Genomic DNA, 26,383 nt, shown 5'->3' on the forward strand with positions numbered 1-26,383 from the left:
CTAAACTGAACTAAATAAGGTATCTGAGAGACAACAATGGTTAAATGCAATACAATGTACAGGTTTTACTAGCGAAATGAAAATTTTCCTGTCCTGTCTGCTGTAATCATTTTATATCTGGTAAGTTACAATTGCAACAGTAATGATTTTTGAAGATGTTAACATTTTAATCTTGATTGACGTTTTAAACTTCAAACTGATAGTACGAAGTAAAATCTACTCTTAGTAAAAATTAACATTTTTAGCTCAAAAAGTATTATTTAAACTTTCATACGAGTTGAAAAAGTAACAGTTTTTGTCAGTGAATAAAATTGTATACCTATTTATATAGGTAAACTTTAAAATTTTAGTGAAAAGTTAATTAAGAAGACAAGTGTATTCTGACAACTAATAAATATCGGTCCCCGATGGGGGACAAAACTACACAACCGACGTCTTTTGTGACGACAGATGCTGATATGGATAACAGTATTTTAATTTCAAGTGTTACTAGTAATAATCCAAGTGATAGTAACCTCCAGAAAACAAAGCAGTTGGAACCGAAAACTTTCAATATTCTTTCAGATAAGTACAATGTACAAAATATTTGGGTATACATAGAAAGCACTGAAAATAATGTAGGAAAATTGCATGCAATGACAGTTGCCCATATCCTTTTTAAAAAATTTAAACTTAATAATATTTTGGAAATTAAGAGTATAGGCCGAAACCGGATTAAGGTTTTATTAAAATCATTATTAGAAGCAAATAATTTAGTTAAACATCCCCTCCTAAAGTCAGAAAATTTAAAAGCATTTATTCCAAATCACTTACTTGAAATTAAAGGGTTAGTAAGAGATGTTGATACTCGTTACGATATCAACTATCTTATGGAAAATATAGAATCACACTCACGCGTCACTAATATCTACAGATTAAATAGAAAAGTCCAAAAAGAAGACAGAACAGTTGAATTTGTACCAAAAAAAACTATTGTTGTTACTTTTGAGGGGAATATTTTACCTGATCGAGTAGCTTTTAATAGAGTCTTTTTTCCTGTCGAACAATTTGTAGGAAGAGTGATCCAATGCTTCAAATGTTTTAAATTTGGGCATGTATCTAAGCAGTGTAACAGTACTGAAGAAAAGTGTATCAATTGTGGAGAAATTAAAGACGATAAACATAATTGTGATAAAAATTTAACTTTTTGTATACACTGTAAAAGCAAAGATCATGTTTCTATCTCAAAAAAGTGTCCCTCTTACGATAATCAAAAAAAAATTAAAAATATAATGATACAGCAAAAAACCTCCTTTAAAGAAGCTAAAGAAATTTCTGAAAACTCCTTATCCAGTCTAGTAAATCACAACTCTTTTTCACCGCTAACAAATTATGACCAAAATTTTCCTGTTCTTCCTAACAACCATCGTATGTCATTATCACAACCTAATCAAATTCCTAAAAATACCAATTGCAATCAAAATAATTTCCTTTCCCAACCCAATCCTGTAAGCTTTAGTCCTCCAATGAAAAAGAAGAGAAAATCAAACTCTCCCACTATCCAGTCACCTATCCATGAACCATTATTTCCATTCTCCTTTGGACCTTCACAACCTTTGCCGATAAATTCAAATAAACCAAACTACGCTTGTTTGGAAACCAAGAAGAGTAGTATAGCTAGCAACCTATCCATTTTTATCGTGGATTTTTTAAATAAAATTCTTTCAAGTAACAATAGACAACCTATTGATATTAAATTAATTACAAGTAGCATAGAACAGGTATTGGAGGATACTTTGAAAAACCAATAAAATGCCCAAAACACGCAATTTAAATATAATGCAATGGAATGCACGTTCTGCTATAGCTAACAAAAATAGTCTGGTACAATTTCTTTATGATAAAAATATTGACATTGCTATTATAAGTGAAACTTGGTTCAAAAGAAATCAAAAATATAGTTTTAGTGGTTACAATATAGTCCGCAATGACAGAAACGATGGCTACGCTGGTGTGGCAATTTTGGTACACAAATCTCTTCGTTTTGTTGAACATAAAATCAATATAAATTACAATGAAAATATTTTAGTGTGTGCTATCCAAGTTAAATATGGAACTTTATTGTTAAATTTTTTATCTATTTATAAACCTCCAAAAATACAAACAAAATATGACGATTGGACTAAAATTTTTGAACAATTTGAGGGTCCTTTAATTATAGGTGGTGACTTTAATGCACACCACTCTATATGGGGTTGTCGTAATAATGATACCATAGGGTCACAACTTATAAATGTCGCAGATGATTTAAATTTAACAGTTTTAAATAATGGCGAACCTACAATTTTGAGACGTCCTGATCAACAAGATTCGGCTGTCGATGTAACTTTTTGTTCACCTGAATTGGTTAACAAGACATCTTGGAATGTCATTCCTGACACTCTAGGATCAAATCACTATGTCATATCTATAGAACTTCTTTTTGCAATTAATGAAAATGAAATATCTCCTAAAAATAAATGGAATATTAAAAAAGCCAATTGGGCGTTATATACCTCTACTATTCAAAATTTACACGATACAAACAATTTTCACTCGGATAATCTAATTGATAAGTACTCCTTCTTCATAAATAATATAAATACGGCTGCGGGAGCAGCTATACCCCAATATAAACCTTATAAATGTAAAAGGCACCCACCCCCTTGGTGGAATATTGATTGTGACAATATTATCAAACAACGAAAATTGGCTCTAATAAATTACAAGAAAAAAAGTAATTTTGAAAATTATGTTCAATATCAGGAGATTGCAGCTAGAACCAAAAAAACATTAAAAAGTATAGCCAAAAAGCATTGGATTGAATGGGTCTCTTCGCTCAATAAAAATACATCCGCTACAACTCTTTGGAATCAAGCTAAAAAACTTTACAGAAAACCGCTATCAAACATAAAATCTTTAGATCAGAAATGGATGGATGACTTTCTTATTAAAGTTGCACCCCCAACTGCGAACCCTCAAATAATTCCCAGCTCCATAGCATCAACCCCAGCTGATAAAAATCATTTTCTCTTAAAACCTTTTACTTACAATGAACTAATTTTCGCTATAAATAATCGTAAAGATAATAGTCCAGGATACGATCATATCAAATACTCCATGCTTTTAAACCTTCCAGAAGTAACAAAACATTTTCTATTGGACCTTTTTAATCGTATAGTTCAAGACAATTCTGACGTAAATATTTTTAAAGACATAATTGTTGTTCCGATTCTAAAGCCTACAAAAGATCCAAATTCAGCCGAATCTTATCGACCCATTTCTCTTTTTTCGTGTGTATTTAAAACTTTGGAACGTATGTTAAAAAACAGACTAGAATGGTGGGTCCATACTAAAAAGTTACTACCAAACAATCAATTTGGATACAGACGAGGATGTGGAGCTTTAGATGCTTTAGCTACACTTGTAGCGGACATACAGGGTAATTTTTCTAGAAATAATTATTTGCCTACTTTATCACTAGATATAGAAGGCGCTTATGACAGTGTGTGTTTACCTCGATTAAAAGACAAAATGATCAATCAGTTTCAAATACCCATAAAACTAGCACAAACTATTCTTAATTTCTACACTGATAGACGCCTATACGTTAGAAACCATAAAAATGAACTTCTTGGACCACGTTATAATAGTTGGGGATTACCTCAGGGATCAGTCTTAAGCCCTTTTCTTTTTAATTTGTATACGGCTGATTTTCATAGCCTTAATGCACCAAGTATTACTTACAAAACAATCCAATATGCGGATGACTTCCTCATATATACAGAAAGGACAAAATATGAACCCTCCCTTACAATCTTAAGAAAATTACATGAATATTTCTCAAAATGGTTTTGTGAAAATGGTTTTAATTTATCCACTAGTAAATCTAATGTGTGTATTTTTTCACAACATAATATTCCTAACACAAATACTATTTTATTAAATGGCCAAACTTTAAATTTCTGCAAGTCAATAAAGTATCTAGGCATGTTTCTAGATCAAAAGCTAACTTGGAAATTACACATCGAGTATATGCTTGACAAAAGCAATAAAGGTCTAAACTTTTTAAAATCCATTTCTAAAACTTGGTGGGGAGCTGATGTAGAAACAGCTTTACTATTTTACAAATCTTACATCAGATCTATTCTGGACTATGGATGTATACTTTATGGATCAGCAAGTAAACAAATTTTAAATAAAATTGATGTATTTCAACGTACTGTTCTACGTATCTGTATGGGAGCAATGAAGTCTACTCCAATAGCACCATTGCATGTTGAAGCTTTAGAACCTCCCTTGAATTTTAGAAGAGATTATCTGAGTGAAAAATTTGTTGTGAAAATTGCATGTATCAATAATTCATTATATTCTAGCATAAGCTCACTAAACACAGATGATCTAACAAACAGTTACTGGACTCATAAAAATACACCAACCCTGTGTACAGCCTTTAGAACCATGTGCAACAATAAGTATATCAACAATATCAACAACCTTGATACTAACGACTATTTCGCATTTTTTTATGAACCTGATATACATATACCTACATATTATAATAGTTCATTATTAGATTCATGCATCTTGAATTCCTGTATAGACAAATGGCCCAAAGCAACTGTAATCTATACAGATGCATCCAAAACATCGGAAGGGACCGGATGTGCTTTCTACATTCCATCTAAGTCAACAGAAAAAATGTTCAAATTACCTTCTAATTGCTCAATTTTTAGTGCAGAAGCAATTGCAATTCTTGAATCCTTGATATATTTCGATAGTTTAAACAATAATTCAGTGTTAATAATATCCGATTCATTGTCAGTTTTATTATCTCTCAAAAATTCAAAATTACCCAATTATAATTCTAATCCTTTCATTTACCAAATTAAGAACATGCTTGTCAAGCTTAAAAATAAAAATAAAACTACTAATTTTATTTGGGTAAAAGCTCATGTTGGTATAAAATATAATGAGCATGTTGATTCTTTAGCTAAAGCTGCAATAACCTCTTCAGCTGAAATTGTACCAGAGGAGAGAATTTGTATTCCTGACACTTTTTGTATCTCTAAAAGAAATCAAATAGATCGTTGGAAAACTTATTGGCAAACTTTTTGTAACCATTCAACAACACAATATATTTATATACAACCACAAATTCCAAATTCGAGATGGTTTAAGAAATTTAGTAACATCCGTAAATATATAACAACCTTAATAAGATTGAGATTTGGTCATGCTTGTTATCCTACTCATCTTGCTAAAATCAAAATTTACAATTCAGACTTATGTGAAACATGTCAAGAACAAGGAGATCTTAATCATATCTTTTTTAACTGTTCCAAATATATTCAGCATACAGGAACTCTTTTAAGCAGCTTGCAAACGCTGCAAATATTTCCTCCGTACCAAATAAATAACCTATTGGCTACTAATGACAAAAGAGTATATGATTGTCTAATCAAATTTATACATAGTACAAATGTATGTCTGTAATCAATTTTAGCCAATCTCGTTAACCTTTTTTTTACCCAATTGTTTATTTTCCCTCCTTTTCCCTATTTATAGTAATGTCTTTTAGTAATTTTTAAGAGGTTTTTTTTTTCTTTTGACTATTTTGATCTGTTTGCAATAGTAGGTATAGATAGACACTTTTTTATTTAGTATTAAGTAAATTAGAATAATATGTTTTTCTTTTTAATCATTTGTATTAGGTTTAATAGTTTTTTTGTATTAGTATTAATTATTATCAAGTTGTATCTGGCTAAATAGCTAAGTGCTAAAGTCACAAATAAAAAAAAACATTTTAATCTTATAGGAAAACCAGCCGACTTAATCGATAATAACAATCTCCAGATTGGGTTCCTTCAATAAATATGGTCTATAAACACAATGAAATAAGTTCCCCAAACTCTAAAATGGAGTGGTATCAAAGGAGAATTAAAGGGAAAAATATTCATATTGAAATTATTTATAAGGCACTGGACTGTCTTAAATTCTACAATAATACTAGGTGGGTAAATTATTTTAGACATTTTTCATTAAGAGTAGATTAAGATTAAGTAGATTTTCATTCAGTAGATTTAAGACTTGTTTACACGGGTAGAGTAATGATGCAAGTACTTGATAGAGTAGAGGTAACTCTACCTGTAAAAATGCTCAGCACAGTAGAATAGCTGGTAGAGTGTATAGTTGGAGTTAAAGTAGAGTGACTAGCAACCTATGGCAAAGTAACTACTCTATGACCACCACTACTGCCAAAATGTCTACTCAGCTGCACACTCTACCCATGGAACACGCTCAATTATGGCAGAATAGAGTAGGTAGGAGAGTACATGGAGGTGCTGTCATTCTGGCTGGAATTGTGTTTTGTGTAAATAGTGAAAATGAAGTTCACCGAAGATGAAACTTTAAAACTTGTAGAGCTATAATACGGCGAATGCCAGTGTTTATGGAATTTAGGTAGTGTATACTACAGAAATAAAAGTTTGCAGCAAGCTGCGGAGGATGAAATCGTCGAAAGAATGGCAAAGGGGGCTTTGGAGTAAACGAGCTTCAGCAAAAAATTAAGAATTTAATGTGCACTTATAATCAAGAGTGTTTAAAAATACAAAAATCGGTTTCACTATACTAGCATCAGTACTATACTTGTACTCTCCTCATGTGAATGGTATCAAGCCATTTTTGGTAGAGTACTACCACTACTCTACTCTCCTCAAAACTCTACCCATGTAAACAAGTCTTTAGAAACAGTGGAAAATGAGGTAGCTAGTAGAGTAGTAGTAGAGTAAAATATACTGGTTTAGCAAATTACAATGTTTTAAGGTAATACAGTAGCGATAAACAGGTAGCCAAAACGTGTTCCAAGATTGTCACTGTAATTTTGAATATTTTTTCGAGGCATTTGGCACATGTATTCGTAAAATAATAAAGAATGGCGGTACAGAGCCCAATTTGAAAAATATATTAATATGTGGAAATTACTCTGTAATTATACGATATTTAAAAAACGAGCCTGTACCGACATTAAGAAGAACAAAAAAATACACTTTCTTCAAATAAACTTTTTTATCCAATGCCTAGATTTTGTGTAATTTTGGAACTACCAATGAAATAAAAAATTTTAGTAGTTCCAAAATAACACAAAATCGGATAAAAAAGTTGTATTTAAAAAAAGTGTATTTTTTTGTTCTTCTTAATGGCGGTACAAGCTCGTTTTTTTATATTGTATTTAATTACAAAGTAATTTCCACATATTAATATATTTTTCAAATTGGGCTCTGTACCGCCATTCTTTATTATATTACGAATATGTGTGCCAAATATCTTGAAAAAATATTCAAAATTACAGCCGCAATCTTGGAACACATTTTCGCTACCTGTTGATCGATACTGTTTCCTCTTAAGATAGTTTTAATAGTTATTTATGATATAAGTATTAAAAGTACAATTTTAAGACGCGCATGTGAAAGTTAACTTGAAAAAATAATTTTATTAATGTTTTGACTTCCACATCAGATGTCATTGTCAAAATACAAAATATTCATTATTATTAAGTTTGTTCTAGCAAACAGTCAAACTAGTCAAAAACCATCAGCAAACAGTTGGTCAGTAAAAGAACATAATACAGTCACCAGTGCGATCCCCTCTACTCGCGCTGGTCCACTATTCGCTGATGGTTTCAAACTGATGCTAGAACAAACCTATTATTATTATGCATATCATTATCTGTAAATAGTATTTCTTCTGATTGTTAATTGTAAAGGATAGAAAAATTACCATTTATTTTATTTTTTTTAGAATCAGCTGAGAGAAGTGGTCTACAAAAAACCATGAAGGAAACGGAATATGTGGCTACGAAAGGCAAAAGAAAGGTTTACAAAGCAAATGTGACACATCTTTTTGAAATATTTAGGAATATCAGTAAATTGCATTGAAAAAATGTATGAAAAGATTTTGTTCAATAAAAATGTTTATATTTATCAAGGATGTATTATTTGGTATGGCCACATATCGTCAGTGATGTAATAATACATCCTATCTGTTTTTTCATGAGTTTTGTAAGAGAGACTAAAAACTTGTCTTAGGGTCACCTCCTGTTTTCATATGATATTTTTTGACTTGTTTTGTAGTAAATTAAACTATCTATGAACTACAAAACAAGTCAAAACTTACATATGAACACAGGAGGTGACCTTAAAACATGTTTTTCCATCTCTCATACAAAACTCATGAAAAAACAGATAGGAGGTATTGTCACATCAGCAAGGATGTACAGTGATGAGTGCCCTAATAACCGGCAAAATATGGGCAACATATTTAGTTGTGAGATAAAAAGAAATGAAACTAGTCGAGCTGGGAAATTTAGCGAAATTAACCTTTAAATTTACGTTATATTGATCCCACCTTTACACATATCGGAGGAGTATGTCAACTAAAACTGTCACTGTGACAGTGGTAGTTTCCAAACTCGTCTGATACGTCTGAAGGTGGTACACAATCAATACAATCTAAATGTATAAGTTAATATCGCTAAATTTCCCAGCTCAACTAGTTTCATGTCTTTTTATCTCACTACTTAATACATCTTTTGTGCTATTTTGCCGGTTATTAGAGCGGTCATCACTGTATTTCTGGTATATCCAGGGAATGTCTACAAAATATATTTTGAATGTCCAGAGAACATTTGTGGACATTCATGGAATGTTCCAATAAGACATTCAGGTAATGTTTAAAATGCTGACACAGGATTTTCCTGGGATGTTCAGGGAACATGTTTTCGGGGATATTCCAGGAATTTTTCAATGTCTGTGTACCTTCTATGGACCTATATGGAATATTTTGGTGTTATTACCGCCGCACTCCACTTGCGATTTGTAATCAGGAAGATTGAACACATTGTTTCAAATACAAGTCAATCCATTTGTGACTAAATAATCATGGATTGACTTCTATTTGAAAGAATGTGTTCAATCTTCACAACTACAAATCGCAAGTGGAGTCCGGCGCTTAGGGCTACTTCCTCTTCGGTATTACGTATTATACTACAGAAATCAGGAACTTTGCTTCTAAATATATGTATGCATCTTGGCCATCAAACATATTCTTCCAAACATTTTTTAAGGGGTTACATAGGTCTTGTGGGTAAAAAAAGTGACTTTTTAAAAAAAATATATCTCGAAAACTAAAATTTATTTTTATTTATAATTGGAACATGTAAAAGTATAGTACTTAAGGTAGTCTCAAAAAAAGTTTCAGCCAAAAATATTCATTTTTGTAGAGTTTAAGTTTTTTTGCGTTGGCAGCATAACTAAGTCCAGTCTCATCTGAAATTAAAAAGTTTCTTGTAGTTTATACCTCTGGCTAGAATATGAACGAAGGAATTTAAAAAAAATGAAATTTGAAGATTTTACATAAGTTTAAACACATTTTTGACCCCAATTTTTCTCATTTTTAAAGTAGTTTTTTTTATAAAACAAAAATGACCTCATCTAATAAAAAATCCTTTGTTCATTCACTAGCCAGAGGTATAAACTACAAGAAACTTTGATTTCAGATGAGACTGGACTTGTTATGCTGCTCACTGCAAAAAAGGGCTGTTGTCGAAAAATTGCAGTCAACTCTACAAAAATGAATATTTTTGGCTGAAATTTTTTTGAGAGTAGTATACTTTTACATGTTTCAATTATAAATAAAAATAATTTTTAGTTTCCAAGATATAATTTTTTTAAAAAGTCACTTTTTTTACCTGCAAGACAACAACTTAACAAAATGCTGATTTCAAATTGTAACAAGTTGTTTTGCAAAGTATGCTGCCCTCTTGTATTTTCTGTGTTATCTTCATCATAAAATTACTTCATCTAAAAACTTTCTGCGATATATTCGCAACAACAAAAACAAAAAAAAAATAAAACAAAAGTTTAACCACCTTCACACCACAGAATCAAGCAATCAAGTTACAAAATTTTCAAACACCTCACCTGACACAGCGTCTCAAGTACGATTGCGCGCGACCACGCAACTCGAAACACAAGTACGCAAACACGGTTGCGTGAAGCGTGGCTCGCAATCGTGAAATTTACGAGACTTGCTCGACCTGTAGATTCTTGTCATTCACAACAGATTTGAAAGATCATAGGCGGAGGTGATTGAATTGTTTTTTTTTTCGAAAGCTATTTGTTGTTATAATCCGGTCATACTGTAACCAAGTTTCTCTTATTTATTATTATAAAATAATCATATATTTTTAAATATCAGTTAATTACATTTAAAATATTAACGGCTAAGGCCCGGTCTTTTCACCTCCGAATAAATATGCTCTTATCTGGCAGTTAGCTATCTGGAGGATAAATATTTATTCGCCAGATAAAATGTACCCGTCTTTTCACGTCAATTTATGTTCCAGTTCAGTGTTGCCAATCGGCGGATAATTATCCGATTTGCGTACCTTTTGGAGAGTTGTCGTATCTTCTTCGTATCTTTAAATAAATCGGAGATTTGCGGATATTTTTCAGTGTATCTACCATCGACTAAAACTTTCTCATCCATATATTCCCAACACCAACAACACATTAATTTTGTTTGGTTCCACCCAAATTTTTATAAATAGCCTATACTGGATGAATGTTAGTGACATCCGATACTTTCCATCTTTTGACAAAAGGGACATGTGCCGATTCTTTTGTTTAGAATTTAAATGCACAAGTGCATCCACTTAAGGCATACTAATCCAATTCAAATTTCAAAAACCGTTATACTGTGTGAAAGGCACTTATGGAATAAAATTATTTGTGTCCTTGTTTTAAAGAATTATAAAAAGCACTGGGACCCGTCGATTTTAATATATATAAATGTGCACTTTTTAAATATAAATTTAAATCTACAGGATGATTGACGCAAGCCTGGCAGAGTCCATATGTTTTATTTTTATTGGAACACCCTATATATTTTTATATTTTTAAAAGCTGCTTAACAACCAATTTTAACGAAATATAATTAACAATAATACAGGGTGAAATTTTGAAATTAGAAAGTATGGAAACTACTTATGGAATCAAATTGTTTGTGTACTTATTTTAGGAAATTATTAAAAAATGCTGTGACCCGTTAACTTTTAAATTCCAATGGGCGCTTTATAAACATAGATTTAAATATACAGGGTTCGTCACGAAAGTCTAGCATAGTCCATGATCTTTAGTTTTAATGAATCACCCAGTATATTTTTGTGTTATTAGAAGCTAATGTTATACCTAATTCTATTTATGATTTTTTTGAGGAATGTAATGGTACTATGCAGAAAAGAACTTTCCGGCACAGAAACGTCACTTTTCTGCACACTACTGTCAGTTATTCTGTGTGAAAATATTAAGTTTGTTAACATAAAATTGTGCAGAAAAATGCATTTGGAATAGTGATTGTAGAAAAATCTACTTATTTGAAACTAGTAATATCTAGATATCTACTAATTAACTCAAAAATCCTTCAAATTTTTTGCCTATAAAAATTATTTAGTCGGGCATTAACGTTGAACGCACCACGGGTATTATGGATAATAACTTTGATACCTTAATAACTACAAGACTGCCAAATACATTTCTATTGTTTTAGTTGTAATAAATCTTTAGTTGTTAAAAGAGCGTAGGCGCAAAATTTCGGACCAATAATCTTTAAACGTATTCATTTTTTTCGAATCCTGAGAAAACTAATCAATATTTTTGAAAAATTTGAAAGCAGAATGAAAGATTAAATTATTACCGAGGGCTGAAAGTCCCTTAAAATAAACAAAATGTTTCTTTTGACTGAGATATTTGAAATTAAAAATCACACTCAATATTCTCTTTTCCTTTTACCTTTGTAACATATTAGAATAAAAATTATAGAAGTCTTCAGGGACTTTCGGCCCTCGGTAATAATGTAATCTTTAATTCTGCGTTTAAATTTTTAAATAATACTTATTAGCTTTCTCAGGACTCGAAAAAAATAATACATTTTAAAAGCATTGACCAGAAAATTTGCGCCTATGCCATTAATGCAGCTATAGTTTATTTTGTATTGATTTATTTATTATTTATTTTTCCAGTACCTAGTTTTAGGTAGTTATTACGTTTTAATAAAATAATATTTAAGTGTTTTTTTTACTTAAATAATTATAATAAATTAATATAACGATCCAAATAATCAAATATTTAGATTTATTTATTTATTTATTTAGAATTTAACACTTACGATAATTACATGAATTAGGTAATAATCAGCTAGGATACGAGATTTTCATCTACAGGGCTTTTCATCGATTGTCATTTGTTTCGAGCTTCTGTCATATGTTGTATAATATGTGTATAACATTATTATACACGGATTATACGACATATGACAGAAGCTCGACACAAATGACTGTGAATGAAAAGCCCTATAAACGAAAATTTTTAAACTTTGAAATAGAGAATCCAGTAGACTAAAGAGCCGGTTACGGTTGTTCGAACGCTAATCAGAAATGGGGTTTGATTGGGCCATTGATTGGGTTGCTGAAAACATAATTGATTACAATTATGAGATTAATTGATTAATTAATCAATTAATCTTAATAATTGTTACGTTAATTGATAATTAATAATTAATTAATCCATCAATTATGTTAATTATCATAATGATAATTGATTACATTCAACTGATTGGCGTACGAACAACGGATTTTGTTATTTGATGGTTGTTAAGGGGACTAAAAGAACCACATTGGCAACATTGATTTTAATAACACAATAATTTTTGACCTAGCGTACCTTTTCGTGACAAATCGGATATTTTTCGAGCGATTATCGGATAATCTAGAGAAATGCGATTGGCAACACTGTTCCAGTTAGTTATCCGGTAGATAAGCTTAAAAGTAAGTTTGGATTCCGAACACACCTGACTTTTATGTTTATTTTTATAATTTCAGCTTTAACTTAACCTAACATAATTAGATTCAAAGATGATTTTATCGATTTTATTTCCATTTTGGAAGAAGGAAATGTAATCACAGAATTACAACTTAATAGGTTTAGTCACAACTTAACTTAGTTTAGTCACAGTTTTTTTGCTTATACGAAACAGTTAGTTCACTCTAGTTTTTATGCGGTTCCTGCGCTTGCAGAAACTCCTAGCAGACTGCGTAGTAGACTAGGAGGAAAATGTTGCTGTTGCAAGATTTAAAATATTCCGATAAAGAATATTCCAAAATTATAATAAAATAATTATGATTATCGATTTTTTTCAAAAAGCTGAAAATTAAATTCATAAATGGTAAAATCCTTTATGTACACACTTGTATAAAATTTGAAAATTAATATCTTCTAATTATTGATTGAATGTATTCAGAAAATTAATCACAAGTAACTATCTAAATTGGTGACATTTGGCAACAGTGAGTAGATCTGGTATATGTCTATTCCAAACATAACCTTATATTATAAACAGTTGTTTATTTAGAGTTATTTATTATTGTTTTCTCATATTTTGCAATTGTTAAGTTGGTTTACTTCGAATTTAATATGCATTACTGTGGTATTTCTCCAGTTTTCTAAGAAGTTTGGTGATTTTGAATTGGGATTATGATGAATTTAACCCAAAGGCAATGTGTGTTTATTTATGTGGCAAAATTCCAGGCACCATAAAAATTTGAGTTTCTTCCTGTTGCCCATGGATGAAATCGGTAAGAACGTAAATTCTATTTAATATCATTGACATCATTTTTGACGTGCTGTCGTTTTAGGTTTGCAGAATGAAAAGAAATTGTTCAATGTGATATACTTTCTATGAACAGTCCTCAATATTGTTACATTAACTTTTAAATATGCACTTTACATCTTGAGGAGCAGGCCTTTGCAGAAATACTGAAAAGCGGGTTGCAAAACAACGCAAAATAAAACAAACGAAATATGTCTTGAGATTAAACATTCAAGTTGAAGGTGTGTTCTTTCTTAAACTGAAATGATAATTTTGTAATTATGTAGGCACATCTATTGAGAAGTTACAACCAGTGGCAAAGTGCCTTAAGGGAATCTATGACATATAATTGAAGGTATGAGTACATATATGTTTCAAATTAATTGTTGGATGATTCTGAAAAAGTGTACATTTTTTTCATGAATTTGGTTACATAACTGTCTTTATCTAAACTCTAAAAACCATTGACATCTGTTTTGAAAAACCATGTTCCTAGAAACCATTGATAACAAATATAGACGGTTAGCTCTGCATTTATTGTATCATCTTACTACCCTATCCATAGTGAGTCTAATTTTTAAATCTATAATTGCTTACGTGCTGGTTTCATAAGGATGCTTCAAAAATCTATATGGGTCTTACTAGGCAGCACAGCCATGCCTTTAATAGCTTTTCCAATTATATTTTCAATATGCTTATTCTAGTTAAGATTGCGGGATAAAAAGACCACTAAATATTTGAGTTCATTTTTAGCTATCAGCATTGGCTCTACAGCCCATGGTGGGTCTTGGCCTGTTCCAGAATCAGCTTCCACTCTTTCCTATCCCAATCTTTCCAATTTCTCACTCGAGCATGGATTTTTGGTATATATGGGATTATATTGTGATAACGACCAGATCTATGAAAAAATAGTATGTTGTTAAAGAAGATTGTGGTGACACTATTCATGAATATCTGATAATATTGGTTAATGTGAATGGAGTCCAAAATGGGTTTAGGCTGTTATATAAAAAAACTAGGTCATTAGCATATGGAAGTAGGGCGACATTATCTGGTATTAAATTATGTGAATGAGGAGAATTAAACCTAAAAACTCTATTTATTCTGCTAATCAATATGATTTTAATATATTTTAATATAAAACATATGTTATTCTTTCTAGGGACATCTCCTCTGAAGGAATTACAATTATTTGCCAGTATGTCAAATGAATTTATTGATGAAAATAAAACTAGGTACATGATTTATTATTTACTTCCAAGGGATTCTAAGATACTATGTGTAAAAAGTCCAATATGCAGTGATGAGCATGCTAATAACTGGCAAAATATGGGATATAACGCCAAAGATGGGAAACATGGGATGCATTCTGAAATAAAAAGAGATGAAACTGAGAGAAATTATCCATATAAACATATAAATCAACATTACATTACATAGTTTCCCACCTTTAGACGTATCAGATGAGTATGAGAACTGTCACTGTGACAGGAGAATTTTATAAAATACTCCTGTCACAGAGATCTAAAGGTGGGAAACTATGTAATGTTATCATCGGCTAAGAGTGTTAACCTGCTAACCCCATTTTTCACTGTGAGTGATATTGGGGTAGTTTCTACATCTGTGTACCTTCATACCATGTCCCACAAGCCCGCTGGTTCCACTGTAGTTTAGAGATAGCTATTTCTAAACTACATTGGTGTCGGCGGGTTTGTGGGGTGCTGTATGAAAATACACAGACCCAGAAACTAGCCCAATATCACTCAAAGTGAAAAATGGAGTTAGCAGGTTAAAACTCTTATCCAACGTTATGTTAATTTATTCGTTTATAACGATAATTTCCACTTCTACCAGTTTCATCTCTTTTTATCTCACAAGTTAATATGTTTTCCATCTTTTGCGTTATTTTGCCGGTTATTAGTGTGAGTGCTCATTACTGTCTATTTACGATTCTGTGATTTCTTAATATGATGCTGAGTAGGTGTAGATGAGTATCTACAACCCTTTCAAAACAGAAATTTATGAGTTCATTTTATGTACCTATTAAACTTTATTTTAAGGATGAATTTGAAATGCTTGTAGGGAATATATCTGTAAAAATAAAATTGGTATTGTAAAATTGAAATTCTCAAAATATAATTTATAATTCGAATGTATTATTATTTTTTTCCTCTATAGAAAAGTCCCCTTATTAGTTTCCTCATTAGCTCTTTTAACAAGACATCAGTACTTCGTTTTTTAGATTTCTCACAAGGATTCAGATCCGGAAGATCCTGCGTAGATGCCAGTACTTACTTAATTACTTATTCCTCTTCACTCCATGCGGAGCATAGGGCGTCAACTGTCTGCCTCCATTCTGTCTTATCCTTTGCACTGATCTTTATTTCTGTCCAGGTTTTCCCAATAGGGCTTTTCATTCACAGTCATTTGTTTCGAGCTTCTGTCATATGTCGTATAATCCGTGTATATTAGTATTATACACAGATTATACAACATATGACAGCAGCTCGAAGCAAATGACAATCAATGAAAAGCCCTATAGCATTAATTTCTTTTTCAACAATTCTTTTCCACATTTCTACGGGTCTACCTGGTCTTCTCTTTCCATGTGGTATATATTCTAGGGCTTGCCTCGCTATGTCTGTGTCAGGTTTCCTTAGTGTGTAGTGTGTGCCCCATCCAACTCTATTTCCTTTTGCATATTATCTTAGATATACATAGGTTTCTGGTTAGTTCTTGTCCATAGCTCTTGGTTTGATATACGGTTTGGCCAGTAAATGTTAAGAAACTTCCTTAGGCATTTATTTATGAATACCTGCATCTGTCCAATACATTTTCTTGACACTTTCCAAGTTTCTGCTCCATATAGTAATACAGTCTTCACGTTGCTGTTGAATAGTCTTTCGGTTTTAATTGTCATCTGATGTGAAGACCACATTTTCCTTAGCATGTTAAATGCGTTTGTAGCGTAGACGCCAGTATTGTACTATTTATTTTTGTACTAAGACAAATCACAGAAAAGGCCATCGAGTACAATAAACCAACATATCTATGTTTTACCTGACAAAGGCTTTCGATCGCGTCCAAGTCGAAGACGTCTTACACTTAGTGTATAGAAGAGACATGCCAATCAATACGAACCACCGAAAACATATATTTCCATAATCGAATACAGGCAAAGATAAATGGAAAACTAACACAGTTGAATGGGGACTAATACAGAATGGGGAACAAAAAACTCCAAATATTAGATTATGCAAACGACGCCGCATTAATCGCCGAGACAGAAGACAATCTCCAAAGATTAATACACGTCTTCAATACAACAGCCAAGAAATACAATATGATAATATCAGCAGAAAAAACACATGTATGACATCTAAATACCCACTACGAGGTAAAATCGAAATTGATGGGAAAATATTAAAGCAAGAAGCAAGGTTTAGATATACCCAGTTACGGAGATGTTGAGGAAGTACGACAACAAAGCTTAAAAGCAAGTAAAGCGGTGGGATCTCTTAATGACACAATCTGGAAGAACGAACACCTAACCTAAGACAAGACACAAAAGCAAGAATCTATAAAGCAGCAATTAGAACTATATTGACATACACGGCAGAGACAAGACCTGACACATCTAAAACGAGACGACTACTAGAAACAACCCAGATGAAAATACTTAGACGAATATCAGGGAAAAGTCTGTTGGATAGAGAGAGATGCGAAAACATAAGAAGATCATGCAATGTAGAAGACATAAATGGATGGGTGACAAAACGGAAACTGGAGTGGAACGAACACATTAGTAGAATGGCAGAGGATAGGATAGTACGAATAGCACGAGATAAGTCACCAAATGGATGAAGAAGTATTTGCAGACTAAGAAAAAGATGGTGCGATAATTTAAACAATTTAGGAGGCTAATATTGAAGAAGAAACAGTCTTTAAAGCCTACCTACAAGAAGGAAGAAGAAGAAGATTATAAGCTTTCATTCGACACTTCATTGTCATTCAATCTGTATTAATAATGGAAGAGTTATATTTACGGCGCGTCGAATAATATATCGCTTGTACTATCCTGGAGAATTTAAAACCGTATTTCCGATTGCATTTTTAAAACTGGAAGTCCTTTGCCAAATATCTCACCTTTAGTACCATCCTTGGATTATAAGCTTTCATCTGACACCTCATTTGTCATTCTATCTGGTATAATGACTGAGGAGTTGTGTTTACGGACAGACGGACGTATATAATCAACGCTTTCACATTTTTTCAAAATTGAGTGAAAACAATATTTCTTTAGAAATCCATAAATATATTCGCTAATAAGGAAGAAACTAATTTGCAGTGGTTATAGCCAACCTTCATTAGTGGAGTAGGCATTAGAAGAAGACCAATGAAGATAAAGTAGAGCCCATTGTTAGACCAAAATTTTGTTTATATAGAAAAAATTAGTTAGTTGAAAATAGTGGGTACATAATCTCAATGAATCCATTAAAGCTGATACATTTAGTCTTCAGAACAACAATAATAATTATAATAATTATTTATGAAACTATCGATAAATTGTCAAGAGCTTCGTAAACGTTAATTGTAGAAAAGTATTCCTTATTTGGAAAAATCTATTTCAAATTTAATTTGTCCTATTTATTTTCGAGCAGTGTATCAAAAATAATGTTGAGCAGTATAACACACGCTGTTATGCGCTTGCGTCCGGCTGCAAGGTCTCGATGCGCAGTGGGAAAAATGGAACATTTTTTCATAACGTACTTCACGGCAAGTGACTATACTGATTGTTGTATAAACCTATATACTGTGGTTTAGTCACAGTTTTTTTGCTTATACGAATCAGTTAGTTCACTCTAGTTTTTATGCGGTTCCTGCGCTTGCGGAAACTCCTAGCAGACTGCGCAGTAGACTAGGAGGAAAATGTTGCTGTTGCAAGATTTAAAATATTCCGATAAAGAATATTCCAAAATTATAATAAAATAATTATGATTATCGATTTTTTTCAAAAAGCTGAAAATTAAATTCATAAATGGTAAAATCCTTTACGTACACACTTGTATAAAATTTGAAAAATAATATTTTCTAATTATTGATTGAATGTATTCAAACAATTAATCACAAGTAACTATCTAAATTGGTGACATTTGGCAACAGTGAGTAAATCTGGTTTATTTATGTATGTTTATTCCAAACATAACCTTATAAACAAACAGTTGTTTATTTAGAGTTATTTATTATTGTTTTCTGATATTTTGCAATTGTTAAGTTGGTTTACTTCGAATTTAATATGCATTACTGTGGTATTTCTCCAGTTTTCTAAGAAGGTTGGTGATTTTGAATTGGGGTTATGATGAATTTAACCCAAAGGCAATGTGTGTTTATTTATGTGGCAAAATTCCAGGCACCATAAAAATTTGAGTTTCTTCCTGTTGCCCATGGATGAAAATCGGTAAAAACGTAAATTCTATTTAACATCATTGACATCATTTTTGACGTGCTGTCGTTTTAGGTTTGCAGAATGAAAAGAAATTGTTCAATGTGATAAACTTTCTATGAACAGTCCTCAATATTGTTACATTAACTTTTAAATATGCACTTTACATCTTGAGGAGCAGGCCTTTGCAGAAATACTGAAAAGCAGGTTGCAAAACAACGCAAAATAAAATAAACGAAATATGACTTGAGATTAAAGATTCAAGTTGAAGGTGTGTTCTTTCTTAAACTGGAATGATAATTTTGTAATTCTGTAGGCACATCTATTGAGAAGTTACAACCAGTGGCAAAGTGCCTTAAGGGAATCTATGACATATATAATTGAAGGTATGAGTATATGTTTCAAATTAATTGTTGGATGATTCTGAGAAAGTGTAAATTTTTTTCATGAATTTGGTACATAAGTCTTTATCTAAACTCTAAAAATCATTGACATCTGTTTTGAAAAACCATGTTCCTAGAAACCATTGATAACAAATATAGACGGTTACCTCTGCATTCGTTGTATCATCTTACTACCCTATCCATAGTGAGTCTAATTTTTAAATCTATAATAATTGTTTACGTGCTGGTTTCATAAAGATGCTTCAAAAATCTATATGGGTCTTACTAGGCAGCACAGCCATGCCTTTAATAGCTTTTCCAATTATATTTTCAATATGCTTATTCTAGTTAAGATTGCGGGACAAAAAGACCACTAAATATTTGAGTTCATTTTTAGGTATCAGCATTGGCTGTACAGCCCATGGTGGGTCTTGGCCTGTTCCAGAATCAGCTTCCACTCTTTCCTATCCTGTGCTTGGCTTTCCAATTTCTCACTCGAGCATAAATTTTTGGTATATATGGGATTATATTGTGATAACGACCAGATCTATGAAAGAATAGTATGTTGTTAAAGAGGATTGTGGTGACACTATTCATGAATATCTGATAATATTGGTTAATGTGAATGGAGTCCAAAATGGGGTTTAGGCTGTTATATAAAAAACTAGGTCATTAGCATATGGAAGTAGGGTGACATTATCTGGTATTAAATTATGTGAATGAGGAGAATTAAACCTAAAAACTCTATTTATTCTGCCAATCAATATGATTTTAATATATTTTAATATAAAACATATGTTATTCTTTCTAGGGACATCTCCTCTGAAGGAATTACAATTATTTGCCAGTATGTCAAATGAATTTTCAACATCAGTCATACTTTCATGAATTTATTGATGAAAATAAAACTAGGTACATGATTTATTATTTACTTCCAAGGGATTCTAAGATACTATGTGTAAAAAGTCCAATATGCAGTGATGAGCATGCTAATAACTGGCAAAATACGGGATATAACGCCAAAGATGGGAAACATGGGATGCATTCTGAAGTAAAAAGAGATGAAACTGAGAGAAATTATCGATATAAACATATAAATTAACATTACATTACATAGTTTCCCACCTTTAGACATATCAGATGAGAATTAGAACTGTCACTGTGCCAGGAGAATTTTATAAAATACTCCTGTCACAGAGATCTAAAGGTGGGAAACTATGTAATGTTATCGTCGGCTAAGAGTGTTAACCTGCTAACTCCATTTTTCACTGTGAGTGATATTGGGGTAGTTTCTAGGTCTGTGTACCTTCATACCATGTCCCACAAGCCCGCTGGTTCCACTGTAGTTTAGAGATAGCTATTTCTAAACTACATTGGTGTCGGTGGGTTTGTGGGGTGGTGTATGAAAATACACGGACCCAGAAACTAGCCCAATATCACTCAAAGTGAAAAATGGAGTTAGCAGGTTAAAACTCTTATCCAAGGTTATGTTAATTTATTCGTTTATAACGATAAGTTCCACTTCTACCAGTTTCATCTCTTTTTATCTCACAAGTTAATATGTTTTCCATCTTTTGCGTTATTTTGCCGGTTATTAGTGTGAGTGCTCATTACTGTATATTTACGATTCTGTGATTTCTCAATATGATGCTGAGTAGGTATAGATCTGAGTAGGTATATAGTAGGTATCTACAATCCTTTCAAAACAGAAATTTATAAGTTCATTTTATGTACCTATTAAACTTTATTTTAAGGATGAATTTGAAATGCTTGTAGGGAATATATCTGTAAAAAATAAAATTGGTATTGTAAAATTGAAATTCTCAAAATATAATTTATAATTCGAATGTATTATTATTTTTTTCCTCTATAGAAAAGTCCTCTTATTAGTTTTCTCATTAGCTCTTGACAAGACATCAGTACTTCGTTTTTTAGATTTCTCACAAGGATTCAGATCCGGAAGATCCTGCGTAGACGCCAGTACTTACTTAATTACTTATTCCTCTTCACTCCATGCGGAGCATAGGGCGTCAACTGTCTGCCTCCATTCTGTCTTATCCTTTGCACTGATCTTTATTTCTGTCCAGGTTTTCCCAATAGGGCTTTTCATTTACAGTCATTTGTTTCGAGCTTCTGTCATATGTCGTATAATCCGTGTATATTCATAGATATAACAGAATAGATTAGGCCAGTTCGAAAAATAGAGTAACCCAGAACAGTTCGGGTTGCTGGTCTATCTTTCTCTCTCTACTGGCGCTCAGCTTTCTCTCTCTAGCATATGATGGTTGCCGCCTCTGTGTAACTGTCGTTCCATTACTCCCACGTCTTGGTAGATACGCTCACACTCGCACGACAGACAAAGATAGCTAGACCACCATACTTGATATCAGCGTTACACCCCGATGCATTGAGTGGCATATGACTAGCCTGATCTATTGTTGACATATCTCTGTGTATATTAGTATTATACACAGATTATACAACATACGACAGCAGCTCGAAGCAAATGACAATCAATGAAAAGCCCTATAGCATTAATTTCTTTTTCAACACTTCTTTTCCACATTTCTACGGGTCTACCTGGTCTTCTCTTTCCATGTGGTGTATATTCTAGGGCTTGCCTCGCTATGTCTGTGTCAGGTCTCCTTAGTGTGTGCTCCATCCAACTCCATTTCCTTTTGCATATTATCTTAGATATACATAGGTTTCTGGTTAGTTCTTGTCCATAGCTCTTGGTTTGATATACGGTTTGGCCAGTAAATGTTAAGAATCTTCCTTAGGCATTTATTTATGAATACCTGCATCTGTCCAATACATTTTCTTGACACTTTCCAATAGGTCTGGATCCCGGGTATGAAAAAAAAGTTGATTAATAGCAAGCTGAAAATTTGTTAATAGCTTAAGGGTGTCTAGTCGGACAAACTTTGATATATGGGAACACTGGAACAGGGGAAGTTTTAATTGTGGAACAGGTTAAAAATTTGGAACGGTCAGACCACGAAAACGGCACATTTATTTTGTCCGACAGAACAGACTTAAACTCTTCGAACAGAGATTAAACTCTCATGCAAAAGTCAGACTGCTATTTATCACCAAATGGGCATTTTAATGAGTGGAACATGTAGAATATGTCAACTGCCAGGAATTATGACAGGTGATAAATAGCAGTCTGATTTTTGCATGAGAGTTTAATCTCTGTTCGGAGAGTTTAAGTCTATTCTGTCGGACAAAATAAATGTGCCGTTTTCGTGGTCTGACCGTTCCAAATTTTTAACCTGTTCCACAATTAAAACTGCCCCTGTTCCAGTGTTCCCATATATCAAAGTTTATCCGACTAGACACCCTTAAGCTATTAACAAATTTCCAGCTTGCTATTAATCAACTTTTTTTTCATACGCGGGATCCAGACCTACAAGTTTCTACTCCATATAGTAATACAGTCTTCACGTTGCGGTTCACGGTTTTAATTGTCATCTGATGTGAAGACCACATTTTCCTTAGCATATTGAATGCGTTTGTAGCGTAGACGCCAGTATTGTACTATTTATTTCTGTACTAAGACAAATCACAGAAAAGGCCATCGAGACAATAAACCAGCATATCATGTTTTACCTGACAAAGGCTTTCGATCGCATCCAAGTCGAAGACGTCTTACACTTACTGTATAGAAGATACATGCCAATCAATATTATACGAACCATCGAAAACATCTATTTCCATAATCGAATACAGGTAAAGATAAATGGAAAACTAACACAGTTTATACCAGTACAAAGCCGAGTCAGACAATGGAACCCGTTAAGCCCACTGCTCTTTAATGTATCTAATAATGGACGAAATGATACAAGCAGTATGTAAAGATCATGGTTACAGAATGGGGAACAAAAAACTCCAAATATTAGGTTATGCAAACGACGCCGCATTAATCGCCAAGACAGAAGACAATCTCTAAAGATTAACACACATCTTCAATACAACAGCCAAGAAATACAATATCAATATATGATAATATCAGCAGAAAAAACACATGTATGACATCTAAATACCCACTACGAGGTAAAATCGAAATTGATGGGAAAATATTAAAGCAGGAAGCAAGGTTTAGATATCTGGGAATAGATATACCCAGTTATGGAGATGTTGAAGAGGAAGTACGACAACAAAGCTTAAAAGCAAGTAAAGCGCTGGGATCTCTTAATGACACAATCTGGAAGAACGAACACCTAAAACAAGACACAAAAGCAAGAATCTATAAAGCAGCAATTAGACCTATATTGACATACACGGCAGAGACAAGACCTGACACATCTAAAACGAGACGACTACTAGAAACAACCGAGATGAAAATACTTAGACGAATATCAGGGAAAAGTCTGTTGGATAGAGAGAGATGCGAAAACATAAGAAGATCATGCAATGTAGAAGACATAAATGGATGAGTGACAAAACGGAAACTGGAGTGGAACGAACACATTAGTAGAATGGCAGAGAATAGGATAGTAGGTACGAATAGCACGAGATAAGTCACCAAATGAATGAAGAAGTATCTGCAGACTAAGAAAAAGATGGTGCGATAATTTAAACAATTTAGGAGGCTAATATTGAAGAAGAAACAGTCTTTAAAGCCTACCTACAAGAAGGAAGACTCCTCTTGCTACGGCGCGTCGAATAATATATCGCTTGTACTATCCCGGAGAATTTAAAACCGTATTTCCGATTGCATTTTTAAAACTGGAAGTCCTTTGCCAAATATCTCACCTTTAGTACCATCCTTGGATTATAAGCTTTCATCCGACACCTCATTTCTCATTCTATCTGGTTTAATGGCTGAGGAGTTGTGTTTACGGACAGACGGACGTATATAATTCAACGCTTTCACATTTTTTTCAAAACTTGAGTGAAAACAATATTTCTTTAGAAATCCATAAATATATTCGCTAATAATGAAACTAATTTGCAGTGGTTATAGCCAACCTTCATTAGTGGAGTAGGTATTAGAAGAAGAAGACCAATGAAGATAAAGTAGAGCCCATTGTTAGACCAAAATTTTGTTTATATAGAAAAAATTATTTAGTTGAAAATAGTGGTACATAATCTCAATGAATCCATTAAAGCTGATACATTTAGTCTTCAGAACAACAGTAATAATTATTTATGAAACTATCGATAAATTGTCAAGAGCTTCGTAAACGTTAATTGTAGAAAAGTATTCCTTATTTCGAAAAATCTATTTCAAATTTGTCCTATTTATTTTCGAGCAGTGTATCAAAAATAATGTTGAGCAGTATAACATACGCTGTTATGCGCTTGCGTCCGGCTGCAAGGTCTCGATGCGCAGTGGGAAAAATGGAACATTTTTTCATAACGTACTTCACGGCAAGTGACTATACTGCTTGTTGTATAAACCTATATACTGTGGTTTAGTTACAACTTAATCATAAGGTTTAGAAATACATTTCCATATTTTAATCAGACAACAATATTGTTTTAGAAAGAAAACATTGATTATGCTGAAATAGTTTACTGGAGAGCTTGAACAAGAGGTAAATCCATTTTAAATTAGAGGAAAACTGTTGATTTGTATGTAAAATAGAAGACAAAGACAAGTTTAAATAAAGACAAGCTAGCTAATGAAACAGATGCAGTGGTAATTTTGTTTACATAATTATATATGTACATATTATATGATTATTAATATTAGGTTTGTTCTAGCAAACAGTCAAACTAGTCAGAAACCGTCAGCAATTAGTTGCTCAGTGAGAGAACATAATACAGTCACCAGCGCTATCCCCTATCTACTCGCGCTGGTCGACTATTCGCTGATGGTTTCAAACCATTTGAAACTGATGCTAGAACAAACCTAATAACTGTTCAATGATGTAAAAATTTGTTAATGTTGGGAAAACTTTTATTTAAATTCAATACTATATTTCTGTAGTGGTATGGCAAAACTTGATGTTACGTCTGACTTTAGCCATAATGAGATTATTTGCTTGATATGCTATTTAGTAACATTTCTTCAAGTTGGTATAGTTTAGTATGTGTATGATGAAGGTAAAACCCCCTTTGTCCCACATGTCCCCTTTTAACTTACAGTAGAACCCTAATTATCCGTGCTATGATTTTCTATTACTCAAGTTGCATTTTTGAGGTTTTATCAACATAGCGTCATTGTAAATCACTTAACGGAAACTCTATGTGACGAAAGAGAGACTCATAATGAAAGATTTATTTTTTCTGTTATCTTTTTATGGTAGGTACATAATATGTATGTGTATACGTACTTATTATACATAAAAAATACATGTTCGGATTATCAGTGCCACCTTCGGTCCCAAGGAGCACGGATAATCGGGATTCTACTGTATTAGGTAGGCCAGAACTTGATATATTACTTGATTTCTTATGTTGATTACTTTTCGTTTTTGGGTTGACAAAACATGATTTAAACTTTCAAAAAGCCCTCCTGAAAAATTATTCTAGATGGACATATCAATCATTGTCAAAACGCTACAGATTTATAATCCATCCAACTGGTATATTGAATAGTAAACTAGGGATAAACCAACTATGTATATCAAAACACAATATTTTAAAGATTGGATAATTTACATGGTAAATTGAAGAATCCCAATAACAAGAATAAAACCTAATTTTAATATTTGTTAGTAGATATCTTTCACTTTTCTAAATAAAAAAAATTAGTTACAGATATGACAAACACCTAGAATATGGAATCCTGTGTTCTCATAGAAAAAGCTAGTTCCAGAAATAAGCTACCAATAATAAACTAGAGAATGTATTACAAGAAAGAACAACGCTAATACTCAACATA

The 26,383-nt window shown here is 32.4% G+C and overlaps 1 long non-coding RNA gene across 5 annotated transcripts; it reads left to right on the forward strand.

Annotated features, from left to right (window-relative positions):
• The first annotated feature begins 12,844 nt into the window (after positions 1 to 12,844).
• Positions 12,845 to 21,395, forward strand: LOC126883069 (uncharacterized). 5 transcript variants are annotated; one of them, XR_007697485.1, is made up of 4 exons: positions 12,847 to 13,708; positions 13,769 to 13,964; positions 19,437 to 19,551; positions 20,360 to 21,395. It is a non-coding gene; the product is annotated as an uncharacterized LOC126883069 (long non-coding RNA). The 5 variants fall into 5 exon arrangements; XR_007697488.1 differs by lacking the exons at positions 19,437 to 19,551; positions 20,360 to 21,395 and adding an exon at positions 14,476 to 15,874 and having other exon boundaries at positions 12,845 to 13,708; positions 13,769 to 14,077; XR_007697486.1 differs by lacking the exon at positions 19,437 to 19,551 and having other exon boundaries at positions 13,769 to 14,077.
• Positions 21,396 to 26,383: the final 4,988 nt, after the last annotated feature.

Source organism: Diabrotica virgifera, chromosome 4 (assembly GCF_917563875.1).
Source record: "Diabrotica virgifera virgifera chromosome 4, PGI_DIABVI_V3a".
Taxonomy (NCBI): Eukaryota; Metazoa; Arthropoda; class Insecta; order Coleoptera; family Chrysomelidae; genus Diabrotica; species Diabrotica virgifera.